Source organism: Lissotriton vulgaris, chromosome 11, assembly GCF_964263255.1.
Source record: "Lissotriton vulgaris chromosome 11, aLisVul1.2, whole genome shotgun sequence".
In the NCBI taxonomy this organism is placed as follows: domain Eukaryota; kingdom Metazoa; phylum Chordata; class Amphibia; order Caudata; family Salamandridae; genus Lissotriton; species Lissotriton vulgaris.
The window spans coordinates 342,679,730-342,701,542 of NC_141699.1; positions in this window are offsets into that span (position 1 = coordinate 342,679,730).

Below are 21,813 nucleotides of genomic sequence, written 5' to 3' on the forward strand. Positions count from 1 at the left end.
TATCAAAACCTCCATAGAATCTCTCTCCAGAGGGACTGTTGTTCTGTTTCATGCTTGTAAATTGCTCAGTGAATAAGAAATGTGGACTTTGGGATTGTCTCTGGTTTCTATATCCTATCTTCAACACTGTGATGCGAGTTTATTTTTGGTGGATGATGTCAGTAGAGGAAGTCGTAAACAGAGGACATATGGTTCTTCTTTTTTACATAAGTTTTAATGACGACCAAGGTGGGTGGTAAATGGTTCAACTGGCAACAAACTCTGAGTGTACACAGATAGCAACATAATTGTACCCTATAGTGGCTAACAAACACAGCAGACAACTTCTCAAGCTATTTAAAAGTGCTTGGGTTCAAAAAAGGGAGTTAATGTAATGTAGACCTTCCTTGGGGACAAAATTGCCATCAATGACCAAATCCCCACTTGATGTTAGTGACACCCATTGATTTACCTTGAAATACTGCCCAGATTAAGAAGACTGGTGTTAGCTTAGGTGGCGATCCCCTCACAGTACTGTCGCTAAAACACCAAATTGGTATTTAAGGCCAGCATGTTGATGGAGCAGGGATATTGCCAAAAACCATGTCCACGAGTAAATGTAGCGGATTCCCCCAAGCTGTTACCTTCACCTGTAAACAAGTTTAACCCATGGAACTGAACTGCTAATTCTGCAGGACGCCCTTTAATAGGTGGTGTTTGTTGCCCAGACGTGTGCATGGATACCACCGGGTGGTAGACCTCACCAAATACTGTAACAAAAGTCTTTGCCTTGTAGTGTGCTGCAGATGAGAAAAATTGAAGATCTGTATATCTGTAAACCTGAGCATCTGTATATGTATGTAATACATGAGGCAGATAGCTGCTAGGAGTTATTAGCTGTTTACACGCTTTGCACTCTTTGATGGACATCCAGCTGAGATCATAGATATTTCTACATTAGTCAGCCTTGACAGCAAAACAGCAACCCACTCGTCCACTTTCTTCAGTGATAACAGGTCCAACCCACTTGTATTAATGTGGCTCTAGCAATCACGCCTTGGACATAGGGCTGCATCAAGGTATTTTGGCCACTACATGGATTTTTTGCAATTTCCGCCCCTTTGTGGGCCCCCGTGTAACTCCACACTTGCTCAATGAGTCTGTAGCACCTAAAAGAAAAGAATTAAGATTTACGTGAAAGAAAGAGTTGGAGTACGTCTTAGTAACATGACAGTGGGCATGTGCAGCAGACAAAGTGTTAACAATTTCCAGCATTTCCCGTCACACAAAAAAACACAGTAAATGTAAGAAAAAGAAGGTAAACTGGTTTGGACCATGTGCTATTAATTTCGCTGCTTAAAAGTGGAAATTATGGGAGAGGTCTGAATCCGAGGTGTGATAGTTGTTGCGGGTCAACATTACATCAGATCAGACTAACCTTTCCAGAGAGGCACAAAAGCAATCACGGTTTAGTTTATTTACTTATTAATACCACTGGGAGGCTGTGCTCAGGAATTCACTCAATAGGGTGCCCGTGGTTTGATTGACAGACCTCTGTAGGGGCCTGGGAAATAAACTGGTTTCTCAAATAACGAGACGCTGGCTTTCAAGCTGGAGTTTCCTTGGACAATGTCTTTTTATTATTTATACAACATGCAGTTAATTTATTTTCAGCTGTTGCTAATTTAAACGGAACACAATTCTTTGTTTAAAAGATGTATTCAAATGCTTTAAAAATGCTCAAGAATTTCATTTTTTTGTTGTTGACTGTAATAAAATGATGCCTGGAATCCTTATGTCCTGGATTTTTTGTCTCTTTCCCGGAAAGGGCACATTTTGGGTCGAGCGCACTGGCATGGATGATTTCCCCCTCATCTTCTCTCTATTCCTGGTATTTCTGGAAACAACTGCCTTCAAGCAGTACACACTCACAGTGTCTATTACTTCAAGTGAAAGTTGTATTGTGATGGGACGGGATGTGGTTAAAGGTACTGAGGGTGGACTTGGGTTTATCAAGGTGCCAGGGGTGGAGCAGGTGACATCACAAGATCTGTGATCCCTAGTGAAATAACAGGGCTAGACCCTGTCTCATCCTTGCCTGCTCCGTGATCTATTTGTTGCTGTGGGCTGGAGGGAGAAAGAGCAAAGGGCATACATCACAGAACGGAAACAGCCCTCACAGGCTTCCGTACATTTTTTTCTTTTCCTCTTGGCTGTTGAGACCATGGGTATCAAAGGCAGTGCTATGGGTACTGAAGGGCATGTCAGTTGTGCCAACTGCTACCTCTCGCTTGCTTATCCTGGTTGCCTCTTATGGGCCTGGGGAGGTGTGGACAGTTGTGGTTAATGCAGGTCTCTTCAGTGGGGAGGTGAGCAGGGGGGGGGGGGGGGGGGGTGAAGTTGATAGACGACGGATTAGGATTTATTTATTAATACATTTTCCCTATTCCATCGTCTGTCTACTTCTCCCGCCCCCCTCCAAACGGGGGAGTGAGGAGGAGACTCTTATTCGTAGTGTCAGGTCGTTCCACACTTTAGGAGCGATGGCTTGAACACCTCATCTCGTTTTTCTTATGAGTGGGATGTGTGCAAGTAGGAGGCAAGATAACCGGAGGTGTCTAGGTTTGTGAAAGCAGATGCGATTGTTGAGGTACGCTGGGCCAGTGTTATGTACTGCATTGAATGTGTTTTGTTTTTCTTCCACCTGCACTCAGTTGGGTCAAAATGTCATACAGTCTCCTTCATAGGTTCAGGCTACACCCTTGCATAGCTTATGTCAGCCCATCACTGTCCTCTAATGTTGACTGCTCGGAGTCACCAGGAACTTTAGAGCTTGGGTATCTCCCCAGGTGCTGCCTTTCTAATTGTCCAAATGCCTCATGTGGCATTTTGCAGTCTATTGAGGCCCACTGGCCCCAGAGACCTTCCTGTGAACCGATCAGTGCTCACTGGTGATCGCCAATTTGGGCTTCTTCACTCTTGGAGGACACTTGCCTGCCCCATTCACTATTCACCGCCGACGGGTGTTACCAGTCAGCCCAATCCATACACTGGTGGTGTGGGGGTCAGCTCCCACTCCCCAGCGGCTCGGCGCTTGCCTAGAACAGGATAACTAGCCCCCAGGGTCTCTGTTGAACTCCAGAGCATAAGAGAGACGCTGCCTGTACCGTAGCCTGCCAATCCGCGCCCTCAGGAGCACATTTTTTAATGCAATTGGTTTGAACATATAGCTGCAAATATTCTTAATTTGTCATTTGAAACCTTACACGTTATACTAAAATATAGATCGGAAAAGGTATTTTTAAATGAATATCATAGGATGCATATTAAAGGGTGTGAACCCTGAATATCAAACCAATCACATCAGTGGGACAGAATATTGAGGACAAAATACCCAAAAATAAAATATTGACACGCAAGTCAGTCTAGATTTTCTATACCTAACTTCACATAATTGTACCTACCAGGTACATATATCTTCAAAGTATGTAGATGTGATGTTAGGAAACGTGAATCTATACTTCCCTATATGCCCTTACCTTTTGATATTTTGTCCCTTGAAATTCCGTCTTCGATATTCTTGTACCATAATATTGTCATTGTTGATATTCAGTAGTACAACCACATGAATGATATGAAATATTAAAGCATTATAAAATTAATACTTAGTAATGTTATATTATGCAGATTTGTAGAGCACACAATCACCCGAATGGCTGAGGAGGTGTGAGTCTAGCCAAACCTAGGGCCTGGTAGGACTACTCCAAAAGACAGGTTTGCAGCTTCTTGCAGAATTCATGAAGTGAAGCGGAGGCTTATGTGCAGCAGCAGGCCATTCCACACTTTTGGAACAATGTAGGCGAAGTCTCAACTCATGGATCTGGTTTTTCCATAGGCATGGGATGTGTGCAAGTAGGACTTTGGACAACCAACGGTGTATGGAAGGTTTGTGAAAGCAGATGCAATTGTTCAGGTATGCTGGGCCACTGTTATGTTGAGCAATGAGAGTGTGGTTGAGGAGTTTGAATTGTGTTCTTTTGAGTGGGGAGCCAGTGGTGCTCCTTCAGGTGTAGTATGATGTGAGTGCAGCATGGGAAGTTGAAATTGATTCTGGCTGCCAAGTTCTGAATGGTGTGAAGACTCCTGGTGAGATTTTTGTGTATCCAGGCACAGGGTAGTCCCTGTAGTCAAGCTTGCTTGTGATGAGGGTGTGCGTGACGTTTTCTAGGTGGTAGTTGAGAGCCATTGGAAAATCTTCCTCAGCATGTTCAGGGTATGGAAGTATGAGGCTGTAACAGCGTTGATGTGGGCGAGTCATGTTGAGTATGCTGTTGGTGACAATCCCGAGGTTCTTGGCATAGGTGGTGTGGGTAGATGGGTTGCCTGCCCTGGCTCTGTGGGTTACCAGGTGAAGTCCCATGGTGATTTGCTCTTCCCAAAATCACGATTTCAGTTTTGTCAGTGTTCAGCTTTAGACTGTTGGTCTTCATCCAGTCATTGAACTTGATCCTGGTACCGGGCATCTTGTCCGTGAAGGAGACAATGAGTTGCGGGTTGTCTGTGTAGAAGAGGATGGTGATGTTTTGGGAGTGCATGATGCTGACTAGAGAATCATGTATGTGTTGAAGATGCTTGGGCTCAGGGAGGATTCTTGCGGAACTCCGCGTTGAGGCTGCCGGAGTCTGAGGAGTATGGAACACTCACCCACATCCTTAACATCGCCATCTCCACCTTCCCAGATGTGTGGAAACATGCAGCGGTAAAAGCTAAATTTAAGTAATCTTCAGCAGACCCAACTCAAATAGCAATCTACTGACAATTCTCCCAGCTACTTTTTCCAGGAAAGATCATGGAGAAGGCCATAACCGACAACTCACCAACCACCTTGACAGACAGCAACTTCTGGATCCCTCATAATCCGGATTCTGCACAAACTACAGCACAGAAACCACATTCATTACAACGAAAGACGACGTCTGGATGCTCCTCAACTGCGGAGGAACAGATGTTCTTATCCGGCTCAACCTTTCCATTACTTTCGGCATGGTCTCCCTCTCCACCAAGATCAAACAGACTCCACAAGTCTGTTTTCCAAGGCTCCACCCTCAACTAGATCTGCTTCTTCCTCATGGGAATAACCCAGAAAGTCAGCATGAAACACTGCACATTGGAAGACATACATTTCTTCTGTGAAGTACCCCAAGCCCAACCCTGTTCAGCATCTACATGACACCACTAGCCAACATGATCAGATCCTACAACTTTACCATCCTCTGACGACACCTAACTCATACTCTCCCTTTCAGACACGACTCCTATGACCAAGACCAACTTAAACACCTGCTTTATAAATAAATAAATGAGTGCAGTAGCCACGTGGATGAGGTCCAACTTTCTCACACAACCAAAGTGTTGATCTTCAGAAGCAAAACCTCCCAGTGGGACTCCATCTGGTGGCCGGTGGACATCAGATCTGCCCACCCTCTACCGCCAACACCAGAAATGTTGGAATGATCCTGCATGAAAAATAGTACATAACAGCATAATTCAATGCAGTTACCTCCACCTGCTGAAGATGTGAAAAGTCTTCAAGTGGCTACAGAAAAAAACAGGAAAACAGTCCCACAAGCCCTCTTAACAAGCAGACTGGACTGAGGGAATGCAATTTACACCAGAATTAACAAACAGCTCCAGAACATACTCCAAACTATCCAGAATACTGCAGCAAGACTTCTCTGAAACCTCCCTCGATGCCCCACACCACTCCACACCTTAAAGAACTCCACTGGCTCCCCATACACAAACGCACTCACTTCAAACTCCTCACACACACCTACAAGGCTGTATACAACATAGGCCGTGCTTTCCTCATCACACGTATTCACTTCCACCAACCCTCCTGGCTCCTCCACTCAGCTGGTCTCTCACTTGTGCACAACCCCGCATACACAAGAACAGAGCGGGAGGTCATGCCTTCCCACATATTACTCCTAAGGCTTGGAATGATCTCCCTCACCAGCTGAGGTCCTCTTTTTCGCCTCTTGATTTCCGCAAGAAGCTGAAGACCTGGCTCTTTGATAACTTCAGGCAAACCCTGACTACTCATTGACAAGTGTATGGATACCCTCACAGATGATTAGCATGCTATAGAAATCTACATAGCGTAGCATAGTATGATAGCAGGCTGACCGACTGGGTCCTTCCAGTCACGAAGGAGCAGATCCATCGGTGTGCGTGTACATAGATTCCGACAAGGACGGGGTGGAAGACCATTTCAAACACTGCAGAGTGGCCAAGGAGTGTGAGGAGAATCATGCAGAAGGTCCTATGTTGTAGCAAGGAGGGCAGTGTCTGTGCTGTGGTTAGGTCTGAAGCCAGACTGAGTGATGTAGAGGAGTTGGGGGTCATTGAGGTGTTTGGTGGAGTATTTGTTGATGATTTTTTTTATGACCCTGGCCTAAATGGTAGCAGGGAGATAAGACTGTAGTTGCTGAGAATTGAAGGCTCCGCGGACGGTTTCTTCAGCACAGTTGCATGTTTCTAAGCAGTTGGAGAGGTTGTGGAAGAGGTGAAGACATTCAGAATGGTTGTGAGCATGGCACTGACAGGCTGCAGTCCTCTGCAGCAGGCGTGGTGGGGGCATGGATCCCATGGGGCCCCTAAGAGAATGGACTTCATGATAGGGGCAGTTTCCTCTGGATTGATGATAAGCCATGCGACTAACATTGGTTCTTTGGCTAGGATCTGGAGGGGTTTGGTGAGGTCTGATTGGTCCACTTGCAGGTTGAAGTTGCTGCAAATTGTATTGATTTCATTGCTGAAGAATTGGAAGAGATTGTTGCAGAGGTTGTAAATGTAAATGTAAATGTACAGGAATTTATATAGCGCAAATCACCGAGCGGTTTCTAAGCGCTTGCTTAGGGAACCCGTCCTGGTATTCCCCTGTGAGATAACCCCGGCAGGGTATCCGCAAGGCGAAAGCCAGGCATCCCGCCACGAGGGGCCGTTATGGAGATTAGGCAAGCTATTGCCCAGAGTCGCAGAGGTTCTGTAAAGGGGTGATCTAGTTGGAGATGGCTACTGGTGTGGTGAAAACCTTCACAATGGTGAAGATTTCTTGGCTTCTATTGGTGCTAGGATCGATGTTGTTTGCCAGTCTGGATCATTTGCTGGTTGCATCTCAGGGTGTATTTGAATGAGACCCTCTCTACATTGTTCTGGTACATTCTCCATTTACACACTAATTGTTTGCAGTCGTGTTTTATCAGTCTGAGTTTTTCCGAGTACAAACTGGCCTGAGGTATATCTGTGTTTAAGTTGGCACAGGAGGTGATCCAATTGTTGATATTCTTGAAGGCTTTGGGGAGGCTGTTTGGGTCGGTGGATTTTGAGAGCAGGGGTCTAGTTCTCATGAGTGTTTTGCTGTTCCAGTTTCGGCAGTCTGGTCTGTCGATGGTGCATGTGCATTGGACCTAGGCAAGGATGCTGAACTTGGTGTGGGTGCAGTCTGTCAAGGAGTCAGGTGTGGGATTGTTGTCTCAGATTTTGTTGAAGGTGGTGAAAATAGGGTCCAGGAGATGTCTGGCGACATCGATATGTCCCTTAACTTCAATGAGTGCTTTTGAGTTGGGGTCAGCGTGGTATTCCAGGTGGAAGTTCAGATCTCGAAGTAGAGTGTAATTGCTAGCATTGAGGGTGTGTGGAGCGGCAAAGTCTGTGATGGTGTCAGTGAAGTTGGTGCACAGTCCTGGGGGTCTGCAGATGAAAGTGCTGCTTAAGGTTAAGTTGGCTGTGACATGGAGCTTGAACGACAGGTGTCCCATGTTGGAGGATGATGTGTAGGTGGGCCAGATGATTGCGTTCTTGTGGATGACAGGGATTCTGTGTTTTAGCTTGTGAATTCTGTCTTCCCTGGCAATCTTGTAGCTGTGGCTTTGGTGATGTTTGATGTCGATATGTGGTTCAGTCAGTGAACAGAAGCAGTGAATAGAAAGAATGAAAAAGGAAACAATGTTAACAAGAAGGTAATATTTTTTTCAGCTTCCATAATAGTAAGTGGAAGTATGAGTTTATATTGTACAGTCATGGCCATTGGAATTGTGTCACAGGAGCACCAAATTATGTGGAAGGGTTGTCTAAGCTATGTGGCAAAAAAGCCAAATTGACCTCTTCCACAACCTCTCCAAATGCTTGGAAACTTGCAATTGTGCTCCCATTGATAAGGAACACCTCTGTGCACCCTACAACGCTCAGCAACTACAGACGTATCTCCGTGCTACCATCTCAGTCAAGGTCATAAAGACTATCATAAAAGGAAGCCTTGGTGCAAAGTGATGTTTGGTGCAAAAGCGATGCTTTCCAAATTATTCTGCAGAATGCAGCACATATTTCTATAGTATTACTTTATTAATTTGTGATTATGTAAATCCATACTTATGCGGAAAAAGCTGCGGCCGCAGAATCACAAAATTCCACTGACACTGTCTATAGTGAAACAACGCATGCAATGTGCAAGGTTTTCCCTATATCAAATGAAGATAGCATAGACAAAGCTAGTTAATTAGCATTCACAGCATAAACATATTGGCACACAACAAACTCATATTCATTGAGACAAGCAAACAATGGTCCTCCAAAATAGGCACAACAGCCTGGATCCATTCCATACGTCCTGGATGGTCACATAAAATAAATTTACATACAATGACTCTGGGTGGAACTTGCAAGAAATTGGATTACTAGTTGTGTTAGGTGGCTACCGCCTCAACGAATAATCACAACTCTTGCAAGGGGGAATCTTCAAAACCACTAAATTAACCTGAGCTCAACCCCCTGGTGGCTGTGGGACAGAGCAGACAGGCTTAATTTAGAGCAATATGTAAAGTATTTAGGCTGTACCAAAACAGTAATATAGTCAAAATGCCAAACAAACTCAAAATCAAATTAGAAAAATACAGTAGCATTTAATCAGGGCCACCAGTATTATGCAATTGTGTGGCCAAACTGGCCATGGCAATTTTTGCATAATGATAGATTTGCCGCATTTGCCACATAATCCATCATCTGCCACATAATCCGCAGATTTTAACAAAAAAATGTTTCTAGCTAAAACTGTTAAAAAGTTACAAAAAATGCTGCAAAACTCATTACAGCACAGTGAAGGCCCTTGGCAAGGATTGACTAGTTACAATTTTGTAGCTTGTTGCTATAGTTGGGTGTTAAACTGGTACTGAGGTGCAAACAATGCCCAGACGATATTAACAAGTCTGAAGTTCACCAAATAATGACGTAATACTATCACAAAATATGCAGCATAATTTGTCTTTCTTTGCCGGATAATTTACTCAAACATGCCACATAATTTGGCCCTCCCCTGCTGCATAATTCCAGGGGCCCTGCATTTAATAAACAAAATGACATCAATATAACAAAAATCCAATAATGGGATTTGGAGATATGTTTTTTTTAAGTTTGAAGTGGGAATAGTGCCAAAAGGTGCCAGGCATATAGTCGCGATAGACTGATACCTAGGCACAATTTCAGGTTGGCCACGATGGAGCATGTGTCAGATACACAAATCCGGTTGGTCCATGTCAAAGATTTTACCTACTGACTTAGGCCGGATTTTTACTTTGCAGAATGGGATACTCCATCATTAAGGTGACTGTTATTCTGTCCGCCATATTACAGTGACATTATATCCTATGGCATTTGCAATACAGCAGACGGGATACCCGTCAAATTTGCAACAAAGTAACCCATTGCCCAAAGTCTAAATCAGGCTCTTAATCTTTTAAGTCTCATTCAACCAAGGAGTGGACTTCTAATGCTCCCTTACGGGAGGCACTTAGAGACTCACAGGGTGTCAGACAGAGGCAACAGCAGGAATCAGTCCAGATCGAATTGCCCCTGGTTATCTGGGTACTTCAAAGAAAAGGCATCTTGCAATTTGTTGTCTCACTGATGGCACACAATTGGTCAGCCAAGTGTTCCTTGGAGTCCACTTTTTTGTCCTGGGTACAGGAGGGAGCAGGTTCAGTTCTCAGGTCACAGGCAGCAGGACCAGTCCTCTTCTGATCTTCCACATTTTCAGGAAGTATTTTGCAGAGGGGCCCCTGGAGTGCCACATTCATGACTGGTACCAGAAAGTGGGTAGGCGGGACTACTGGTTGCTCCATTACCACTGGGGTAAAGGTTCCCAGGGGTATCCGTACCCTATTTTTCAGATACAGTGAACTACTGGTTGCTCCATTACCACTGGGGTAAAGGTTCCCAGGGGTATCCGTACCCTATTTTTCAGATAAGTTCCTGTTTGCCTCACTGCAAACAGGCCCAAAATGCCACGTGTCAGGGCTTTTTTAAGATGGTGAACATTTACGGCCACACTAAACTTGTGTGGGGAGTGTTCTCTGGTAATGCTTGTGTCGTCCGACATCTAACACTAAAATGCAGGTTGAAGCAGGCAGTGCACTCAGAGCAAACTCAGAGACTCCAGTAGGACAAAAACCCATCAAGCAGAATTTGACACTGTGGTGTCACAAGATACCCTCACCCCCCACTCTGAAGATTTTGTAGAATTCAGAGGGGTCATCTCTGCTCATTTAGGTAAGCCTATTGTTTGCCTCTGAGATGCATTTCACATCTAGTTCACACATATTCAAGGTTGAGCACAAGCTGAGAGCTGGCCTGAGGTTTACGCTAAATAGCCACCTACAGTTCAGTAAGGTACAGGGTAAGTTTCTAAAAGTTAATCTTCCTTATTATTTATTAAAAATCTAACTCCACCATTGAATTGCATTTTTAAAACTATTTAAAAAAATAGTGTTTTCATAATTCTTCTAGCTGATCTCTTTCCAGAGTCAGCAGTATTAGTATTTTAATCTGTACTCTGGTTTTCTACTTAGGATACATAGCTTTTTGGGCCTTGTCACTGTAGGGATATGGTTATAATATTTTTTTTAATGTGCCAATTTAAATACTATAGATCCTACCTTTTGGCCTGCAAAGGCTTAAACAGAAGTTTCTTACTAATATTTAAAAGAGAGGTTTTTATCTCTCGAAAGGGTTTATTTGAACAGGTCGCACTACCGGTTTTACAATGCAGCAGTCAGGCTACACAGGGTAGACCATGTTTGTGCTGCAGTCCACAAGTGACTTTTAACTTCGAGGCTCTGGGCTTTTTTACCCCAAATACCATAAGCTTACAGGCAAGATAAATATTCCAATAAAAACGAAGCCATTTCAGCCATGGCTTCAAAGAGATAGGCCAATAATCTGGGGAACATAATGCAAAAGATGGTAATTTCCTAAAGAACTGCTTTACATCAGGAGTGCATATCTTCGAATACGACAAGAATCTAGCATTCCTGGTCCTACATTGTACACCCTGTCTTTTTCAGTTTAAGACATTTTTTATGACGTTTTAACAAAAACACAAATAAAGCCATACAATAATGTAAGCGAATAAGATAAGTTAAAACATGAGGCAATATAGTTAATGAAAAATCCAGAATAACCAATGAGGGGAAGAAAGAAAAGTATAGAAAAGAAGAAGATAAGAGAGAGAGAAAAAGAAAAAAGAAGGAGGTGGGGAAGGGGGGAAAGATAGAGAAAGAAGATGGAAGGGGAAGGAAAGAAGCCAGGTGAAAGTGGGGAATATGCGAATATAAGAACAGGTCATGAGCTCACGTGGGATGAGTAGAAGAGAGGTAAGTAACAAAGGGGAGCCATAGGAGATCGGATTTGATTTTTAAAGGGACAGAAGAAGAAGAAGAAGCAACAGAGATCCTATGCTCGTCACATATGAAATTCCACCAAGTTATAACAGAAATTTTGGAGTTATCTTTCCAACAAGATAAAATCACTTTAAATGCAATAGCAATGAACAAATCAAGTAATCTAGCATTAGATGAGATCATATCTATATCATCTGATAAAGAACCTAAAAATACATTTGCAAACGAGAATGAAGTAGAACATTGAAACATATGCATGCATATATCCCAGATAGATTTTCAAAATGAGAAAACAGAGGGGCATTCAAACAGTTGATGCTTGAGTGTACCTGTTTCAGAAGAGCAAGACCAGCATACAGAGGGTGAACAGGGTGAAAACTTGGAAATACTTACAGGTGTAAAAACAACTCTATGATAAATGAAAAAAAGAGATTGAGTAATGCGTGCAGCAATAGAAACTTTAAATAATTTGGACCATAAACGATCCCAAACATCAACTGGTATCAAGATATTCAAATCATCTTCCCAGGCAGTTTCCACAAAGGACTTAGGGCGGTCAGAAACATTGGAAACCAATAATTTATATATAAGGGCAGCTTTTGGTTGTTGTAGGGAGAATAAAGGGTAAAGTGGGGACAGGGGGGAGAAGGAGGGTAAAACATCGGGCGGTGAAAGGAATGTTAAGTGAGAGCGAATAGCATTAGTTATGATGGTATACTCCTGTAAACACGAAATGGGCAGTTGATAATTATTTTGCAACTCATGAAAAGGGAGAATAGAATTATTAAAAAGGAATTGATGCACAAAAGAAATACCCTTTACTTTCCAGTATTTGTAATAGAAAGACTTGCCCTTATATTTGAGAAACTTATTATACCACACAATGGACGATAAGAAGCATTGAAGGGGAGATAAGTCTTTGGAAAAAGTGTCAAGCTACAGTGACTTAGAATATTTCAGAACTGGATGTTTGGACAAAAAGGAACAATTGGACATGAAGACAGCATGCTGAAAGGAAAAGTCTTTCAACAAGGAGCGTTCAAACACCACCCATCTGGGTACCGGTGAAGTAAAAAAATCATATGCTAAAGAGTATTGTTTTATAATAAAAGCCGAGTGATATAATTTGAAGTTGGGGAAACGGACACCACCTTCATTTTTAGGACGGATGAGTGTTTGCAAAGCAATGCGGGGGTGTTTATCACTCCACAAAAATTTGGAACAAATAGAATTCAAACGAGCAAAATATGAGTGAGGGATTTTTATGGGGAGCATAGATACAGTATAAAGGATATGCGGTGTAATCATCATTTTAATAGTGTCCAGTCTACCCCACCAGGACAAAAATAAGGGAGACCAGCTTTGGAGAAGGGACTGGTTTTTTTTGACAAGGGAATCAAAGGTGAACTTAAGTGTGTCAGCAAGAGAGGTGGAAAACCAAATGCCCAGGTATTTTATTTTGGAAGGGCACCAAGCAAAGTCTGTGGAATCAAACATGTTTTGGTAACAAATGGAATTTAGTTGTAGGACTTCTGTTTTGGATAGATTGAGTTTGTACCCAGAGATGGAAGAATATAAACAAACTTTATCCATGAAATGTGGTAAAGACGAGACCGGGTCAGCCATATAGACTAGGATGTCATCTGCATATGCAGAGATTTTCGTTTCAACAGATGCTAGTTTGAAACCATGGACATTGAGGTTATTTCGGATACGTTCCAAAAAAGGCTCGAGACATAAGATAAACAGTAATGGGGAAAGAGGACAGCCTGTCTCGTGCCCCTGGACAAAGAAAAAAATCTAGAAAACTGGTTGTTGACAAAAATACTAGCACGAGGAGAGGAGTAAAGGAGTTTAACTAAGGAAATAAAGAAGGGACCAAAACCAAACCATTGCAAGTACCGAAACATAAATTGCCAGTTGATTCGATCGAAGGCTTTGTCTGCATCCAAGGACAGGGCTGCAAGGGGAGATTTAAAGGATTTACTGTGTGAAATAATGTTAGTAAACATATGGCATTATCCCCTTAAGTGCTGCCTCTGTGCATTGGCCGACGGCAGCACTACCTCCCCAGTGCTGCGCACGACCATTGGACGTCCATTCAGCACTAGTTGCAATGGACAGCGCAGCACTTGGGAGGAATGTTTAATAGCATCTATGAGGTTATCAGAGGCCAATCTACCTTTTACAAAGCCAACCTGATCAGTTTTAATCAAAAGAGGGATGAGGGCATCTAGACGAGAAGCAAGAATTTTAGCAAACATTTTACAATCGAAATTAATCAAGGAAATTGGGCGATAATTTTTACATTGGGAGTGATCCTGGTCTGGGAATTATGATAATGAGGGCTTCCAGGAAGGATCCAGAGGCTTTGGCAGATGAAATAAATGAATTAAAAAGTTGAAGTAATTGGGGCACAAATATGGTATGGAATGCAGAATAAAACTCAATGGGTAATCCATCAGGACCTGGAGCCTGGGATTTTTTGAGGGAAGAGATGGCCTGGAGAATTTCTCGAGGAGAAATGTCTTTCTCTAATTGGGCAAATTCGTCGGGAAGGGAAGGTGGAGATGGGAGAACTTCAAAGAAAGACGTAAGGTTAGAATCCGATGGATGAGTATCATCAGTATGAAGGTTGTGATAACAATTATGAAAAACTTCTGCAATATCCTCATCTGAGGAAACTAATTTATTAGTTTGATCATTAAAAATAGGACCAATCGTTTTACGTTCAGATTTGATTTTGAGATAGTTTGCCAGCATTTTACCCGCTTTGTTTTGGCCCCCATGATATTTGGATTTAATTTTTAAGAGGGTGTTACAAGCTTCGACCGTAGCAATCTTATTTAACTCAGACTTTGCTTTGATTAGACTCTGAAGAGCATCCTTGGATTTTGAGGAAAAATACGAGTGTTCAAGAATTTTAATATTCTTGAGTTGGTCTTCATATTTGAGTCTATTAGTTTTCTTCTTTTTTGAAACATGAAATAGTAAATGCTCGAAAAGCAGCTATGAAAGCGTCCCAATTATTAGGAATAGAGGTGTCAGAAGGGTCATTAAGGAGAAAAAACTCATTGATAAAAACCGTAGCTTCGTTAACAAAAGCAGCATCAGACAATAGGAATGTATTGAATTTCCATCGACTGAATTTGGAGGAAGTTAGGGTAAGATCAATGGTCGCATGGACAGGGGCATGGTCAGACAGAAAAATAGACCCAATATCAGATTTTTGAAGTGAGGGAAGGAGTGACTTACTAACCATAATATAGTCTATCCTAGAACGGGTATGATGAACATTAGAAAAAAAGGTATATTCAAGGGTGTCAGGATTACATGTTTTCCATACATCATAAAGGGGAAGCGAGGCAATGGCATATTGGAAACATTTATGAGTCTTATCAGGTTGAAATTTGTGAGATGAGAGCCTGTCTGCGAATGGGTCTAACCATTGGTTAAAGTCACCAGCAATTACAATATTTGGGCAGTCCATAGTGGATATAAGGATTTTGATATTGTTCCAAAATTTGGGATCCGGTCGAACTGGACCATAAATGTTTAGTAGAACCAAAGTCTTATTTTGGATCACAACCTTTGCCATTACCCAGCGTCCTTCGTCATCATTTTGAGAGGATAAAATTTGGGCCCACAACCCTTTATGGAACAAAATCGCAAAACCCCCTTTCTTGTTAACCGCAGGAGAAAATACCACTTGACCCACCCAATGTCGTTTTAACTTAGAAGATTCAACATCCGTACAATGAGTCTCTTGGAGAAAAACTACTTGAGAGTTAATTTTAGATAAATGAGACAATACCTTCTGACGCTTGACCGGATGACCAAGACCTCGAACATTCCACGTCACAAAATTACACATGATGGAAGGTAAGGAAGGGGCAGTACACGTGGGGTAGACACACTGCAGGAAAACATCCACAAGAAAAGACACAGAAAAGAAACACTTTACACCGGGATACAATACCCAATACATGTATAGTATGAAAATTCAATATGACCAAAATCACTGTTTGACAACAAAAACCAAAGAAGCCATAGTACAAAAAACAGAGACTGTCCAAGGGGAAAGAAGAGGGGGAGTGCCCAGATCGAAGGGATAGCGCAGGAAAGGAGACAGCAAGAAAGAAAGGGAAGAAGAAAGAAAAGAGCAACAGGAAAGAGACAAGAAGACAGATGAAGGCAGAAAAGCCAGGTGTGAGAGGGAAGGAATAGCCAATACATCGGGGACTAGGAAATGCCAATGAGTACACAGGTCCCATTGAGCAGCAGAAGAGCATGAACGGGCATAAAATAAAATGGAAAAAAACAGAAAACATCAAAAGAGAGGATGATACATGCAAAGAGCCAAGGCAGCGACAGAGCACCCAGATAACCACAACAAATTCAGGCCTACAAAAGATAAATCAAACATTAGTGTCCATGTCAGATGAGGAAACAGTCTGTAGATAAGCACGGAGCTTCTGAGGATCATCGAAGGATTGTGTACGCCCATTATGCGTGATCCTGCATAGACAAGGATGCAGAATACCATACTGAATATTCAACTGACGCATTTGAGGACGAAGATTCAAAAATTATTTTCGTCGGGCATTGGTTGCATTGGAAAGGTCTTGAGAAATAAAAATATTGTGCCCCGACCATATAAGAGGACGCTTAAGTCTGGCAGATTTGAGGATAGTCATTAAATCAGTAAACTCCAGAAATAAAACAATAATACAACGAGGCTTAGACGCATTGGAAGTGAGGCGCCCTAGGCGGTGTGCTCGCTGGATATTAAGAGGATGGGATGCAGGTTGGAGGTCCAGAAGGTCATGCAGGAACTTTCGAACAAACGACACCATGTCTGATCCCTCAACATTCTCCGGGAACACTGTATAAGCGTAGGTTATTTCTTCGAAATTGATTTTCAAGGTCCTCGGTGTGGAGCTTGAGCATCTGAATCTCTTTTTCCAGTTGGGGAATTTTAGAAGAAACATCCTGCATATCACTGATGCGCTGTTCTAGGTTCAGGACTTTACCCTCCATAACGACCCATCTCTCCTCGATTTGCTTAAGCTTTTCATTAGTAGCAGACATAAAAGGCTGTAGCCCCCTTACCTCCTCTAGAATGGAATCCAAAATGGGATTAGGAGACGTATGAATAGGAGAGGGGGGACATTTTTGAGTCTCTTAGGTTTTGTGCCTGTGTGGTTTGATTTAATATTACTTGCGTCGTGAGACATTGCGACGGCTGGTTGGCGCTGTAATATTCAAAGGAATAGTGTGACACTGGAAAAAATAAGGTGAACACCTCAATTAACTCCGATAAAGACTCGCAGAAGCATAAAGTAGAAGGTCACCACCGCATAAAAATAATATAAGGATGGCAACTGCAACTCATGCCGAGATTGAAAGCCCAGAGTCCACAGCAAGGTTTATGAATAACATCTCATGAAGGCCAAAATGCTCCAAATCAGCGAATTCGCCATTAAGCAAGGTGAAAATGAGAGAAAAAGAAACAAGGTGGGCAGCATTCAGGAAAGTAAAATACAGTCATAGTCATAGATTGCGCAGAATTTACTGACTTTCAGAAACAGCACTTAAAATGGCCGCCATAGTTTCAAAGGTAAATGTTCTGAGGATAGAAGACACCGAAATCGCTGTGTGCCATACCTTATAGCGGAAAATAGATAGAGAGTCAACTCATTACAGGCATGCTGAGGTAAACTTCGACGACCTCATGATGAAGCTGAAGAGCAGGTGAGAGGACGCGGGCTCAGCGGCTCAAAATGGCGCGTCCTGACGAAGGAGGAAAACGCCGAAGTGCGCTGCTGATGAAATACGGCATAGAAGTCGCCGAATCCGCTTTCAGCCAGTACAGGGCATATTCCGCCGTGGAAACCTTGTAATTTCAGGCATCCGTCGGCGGTGTAGAGGTGGAAATGTAGAACAAAAGCCCGCAGCTTGACAGAGCTCACGGGAGAGCCGTCTGCACTCAGCGGCGTGTACGCCAAGCCCCCCCAATGTACACCCTGTCTTAAACCCTTAGAACAAACACATAGACCAACCAACACACATACAATAGTTACTCAAAATCCAACAAATGCAAAATGCCTGATCCAAGCAGACCAACAAGCTTACAGTCATATATACACACAAACTACAAGTGCATGGCACAAGGTGAAGGCAGCACTGTGATCACTCCAATCATGTAGCAGGGACGCTCCAGGATGTACATCACCTGAGTACTGGAATACATGTTACACAGTTGGTAATGTGGAGTATACTGGATAACCTCTCAAGATGGGTAACCACCTCTTTACATGTCCTCAAAGGTGTCAGTCCTGGGCTTTCAAGTGACAATCTAATGTGTCCTGGATGTTGTAGTGTTGGATTCCTCAAGTAAAGCTAATTAGACTAAAACACCTGATATTGATGATTCTAGGTGTAAAGACCAGGGGCCTTATTTATGAAGGCCTTGCGCCACCGGTGCGTCACTTTTTCCCATGTTAAAAGTGACGCACCGGCGGCGCAAGGCCTTCATAAATAAGGCCCCTGGACTGTACACTGTTACCAGTAGTCCATTGAGTGAGGTGGCCTCACTGAGTATTTCTTGTAATGTGTGCACTCATTACAGTTTCTTCTCGACAGTGCGCTGAAAGCGCAGAACTTTTTATGAGCAGTGTTAAAAAAAACTGCTATCGCCTCACACATTTTTCAGATGCTTGAATCTAAATAATCTAAGATTTAGAAATTAAGCAAAATATGATTAACTATCAGTTAAGAGTGTAGGTGGTCTAAACATTTTCCATGCAGATACCTGTAGGTGGAAGGCTAACATAACAGTTATAGGTTAGGAGATCTGCCAACTTGGCATGTGAGGGAAAAGGTGAGCCCTCAGAGGGTGAGGAGCCTGGGAATGGGGCTGGGGCGTGTAGGCCATAGCAACATGAGCTGCGATGGAGGAATACTGGAGTGGGCAGGATTTGGAGAGGGGCTGACCACACCTACCTGGGCAAAAAACACTAAAGTCTTCTGAACAGAAGCCACCTCCGTGTGCATCCCAGTCCCCATACGAGCTGGAAACCCACTCTGCGTATGGGGTTTCCAGCTTAGCAGGTGCTCATTGTTTGATATTGAATCTTTCGGGATGACTGCGAAAAGGGGCTATACTGTGTGAAACATGGTGGCACCATGGGAGTTCAGAAATTTGGACTAGTTTAGTCTTTTCAGCAATGAGTATGAGTACTGCCCCCCCCCCCACCGCCCCCAACACCACCAATCCCCAGACCATGGCACCAATGCCCCACCCACATCTAAGAACTCAGGTCGCATACCTTTCTTGTCAGACTTCGACCACTGAAGTTGGGGCAAATGCTTCTGCCTCTTTTGCGCTTTTACGCTACAGTGGACATAAGCTGCACAATGAGTGCCCAGGCCGAGCCCCTATAGGTTCATTGATTGAGAGGCACAACTTTGTATTTGAAGATGATTGGAGAGCAAAATGCACCACTCACTGAAATGTATCGGATACATATAGAATAGTACAATGCAAATATTAAAACCTGTTATAATAACACCGGTGCCACGTGATGATTTCAAACTGCAATAATTGTTTTAAAAAACTAAAAGGAAGGCACATTTTACCGGATAAAACGCCATGGTTACTCAGCAAATATAATTTAGCTGCTGAACAAACAGAACTGTTTGTTATTGAGAGTGGAAGTGCTTCTGAGTTACTGAAGCATGTCCAAGATTAATCAAGTGAGGTGACTGAACAATGCCAACAAAAAAAGATGCCGGTGTTTAGTGTGGACTTAGAGGAGGTGCTGCAGCTGAAATTAATTTGTGTAAACACAAATTAGATAAGGCAAGGGAACAGTACGTGCAGGAAGGGGAGTCTGCCAGCTGAACTGGCTGATGAATGGAACTGGGCACCGAGGAAGATAGGCACCTGGAGCAGCTTAAAGAATATTACAAGGAAAGACTGGAGCATTAGATACATTATAAACGGACCAGGAACAGATTATGTTGCAACCGTGGTAATGTAAACAGTGAATTGAAATAAATCACACTCTAGAGTTGCATGAACTCGTAGTGCTACCAGTATCACAGTTGGACAATTGAGAACATTGGATGACACATTTTAAAACTGAATGCATATAATATTTGTGTTAAAAGTACGTCGGGAAGAAGTTGAAGAATTTTCTGAATGTTGGGAAATACTAGTGGTGACGAGAGTTCTTTTAATAACTAGACAATGTAGTACACTGGGTTACTGGCTGAGGCAGGTGCACCCCTACTCAAGGAGGAACCACACTTCCTGTCAGAGTCAAGTCAAAACCCCATATTAACCTGTGCTTAACCCTCTGGTAGCTTGGCACAAAAGCAGTCAGGCTTAACGTAGAGGCAATGTGTAAACTATGTATGCAGCACTTTAAACAGTAAGAAGAAGATTAACACAATACTAGAAAAAATTCAACACCAATTTAGAAAAATAGACTAAAATGTAACAAATTAATTGAGACCAAAAACAACAAAAATCCAATTAGTAGAACCGAGATATATACTTTTAAATATTTAAGTAAAAATAGTTCCTAAAAACGCCAACTTTGGTTAACTGGTCGCACTGGACTGGGACAAAAACACAAGTTCAGGCCGACCGCAATGCGGTGTGGGGCAGATACATGGACCAAGCAAGGCCCACTGAACAAAGTACCTTACATCCTGTTTGTGGAGCATTGAGGGATCCTGTGTGGAGGTTGTGATGTGACATGCAGAGACGGTTCTGATCAGCTGTGGGCTGTCATGCGGGGTCCTGCGCCGAGGATGCATTGTTAAGCGGTGATTCATAGGAGTTGCGATGCAAGCCATGTGTCGGAGATTTGTCATTTAGCGGTGGTTCTGATGTGGAGCTGTGATGAAATGAGGCCTGCTGCGTCAGTTGTGCCAAAGAGATCACAGCTGGATTGGCAGAGCATCTTCAGGTCCATTTCCAAATATCCAGGACTGTGGTGGCACCATTTGGGGGGCAAGACTCACAGCAGACAGTCTCTAGGTGCTGGGTATAACCCCTTCGCTGCTCATGACAAGCTCAGCTTGTCATGCAGTACACTGGTTGTGTGCTCATGATGAGCTGAGCTCGTCATGAACAATGGGGAAAATCAAATGTCAGCACAGGAGGGGAATCTTCTTAGCAGCCAAGGTGTTAAGGTGGTTGGAGCCTTTTCTGACCCTGAGGCTTTGGAGTTCCTCTGGTGTTCCTAGGTTCAAGATACAGGAACAGTTATTTTCACTGAGGCAGCGGGATAGCTGTTCTCCTTGCAGCAGAGCAGCACAGCAGTCCTTCAGAGTCTTCCAGAGGTCCATAGATGTACTGAAGAGTTGGGTCTGAAGGTCCACTATTTATACCTGGTGCCCACTTTGAAGTGAGAGAAGCTTCTAGACTCCTCCCCTTACAGAGTTATCTAGGATTTCCTGTTTCCCTGCCCTGGCCCCAGCTTGTCTCGAGGCACAAAAGACTGGTGTGAAACCCTTTGTGAATGTGCTGAGGCAGAGTCTTTGTGATGTGCAAGTGTGGTAGGTGACAGCTCTGCCCCTAGTAAGTCAGAGATAGCCCATCCTGCCAACACTATTTTCCTCTTTGTCTCACTGTCTGGCAGTAATATTCAAAGACCAACTGCCAACTTTATCTAGTCATATAACCCATGAGACAGGCACCAAATGGTTAGGACAGGAACATGGCAACTTTCTAAAAGTGGAATTGTTACTTAAAATCCAACTTTATCATTAAAGAGGGTTTTTAATTTCAATTCTTTAGAGACCAAACTCGACTTTCATATTTGCTCCCAATTGAAAGTTAGCACTTATTAAATTTAATTAGGTAACTCACAAATATACAATGAGCGAGGCAGACCTTGCAGTAGTGAAAAACAAATTTGAGTTTTTCACTACCAGGACATGTAAAAGTTAAAAGTGCATATCCAACTTTTCAAAACTGTACACCCTGTCCCATGGGTGGTTAAGGGACTAGAATACGAGCAGTGTCAGACTGGCCTATAGGGCAATCAAGCAGTGCCCGATGGGCTGGTCTGTGCGATCAGTG